The sequence below is a fragment of the Arachis ipaensis genome, chromosome B07 (assembly GCF_000816755.2).
Source record: "Arachis ipaensis cultivar K30076 chromosome B07, Araip1.1, whole genome shotgun sequence".
Lineage (NCBI taxonomy): Eukaryota > Viridiplantae > Streptophyta > Magnoliopsida > Fabales > Fabaceae > Arachis > Arachis ipaensis.
The window spans coordinates 4,723,220-4,723,953 of NC_029791.2; positions in this window are offsets into that span (position 1 = coordinate 4,723,220).

Genomic DNA, 734 nt, shown 5'->3' on the forward strand with positions numbered 1-734 from the left:
AAATTTAATTTGTTTTGAAATATTTGTGTCAATTTTATAAAATAATAAAAAAAAATAAAAAGCTAAATGAAGTAGTTTCAGTTTCACATGATGCTCCTTGGTTTGCACTTGGTCACTGCTGTGACAGAAGAAAAGTAGAAAACAACAATAATAATGCCAAATATTTGGCAGAAATAAATGTCAGGAAACTTGGGCTAAGTTCTGGCCCAAAAAAATTCATTTTTTGGTCATGAAAAAAAACTAACTTCTTTTTTTTTGGACAGGAAAAATTAACTTCTAAACTCATAATGTTGATGCTTTGTCTAAAACTAATTGGCATAGGCCCAAATTGATAATACAATATGGCCCAAAAACAAAAGGTATCAAATTTGAGAAAAAGAAAAAAAAAAAATGAGACAAAGCATAAATTATCTGAATTTGTACCAGGAAGGATTAAGAGCCTGTCCTATATATAAAAATTTGAAAAGTGAAAACATTACTTTTAAGTACTTTTTTCCCTAAAGTATATGTTCCTAGATGTTTGAACTTTGGTGTATTTATAATATGGCAGACAAAGCAAAACAAAAAGGAAAAGAAAAGGGAAACTTTTCAATTCTTCTTCCTATGGCTGCAACAGTTGAAATGTGAATCCCAATAAGAGCATAAATAATTAACACCCAACTTTTACTTCCATTATAAATTATTGAGATCTTCCTCTAATTCTCTCCTCTTCAATTTCATCTCACTAGAATTGT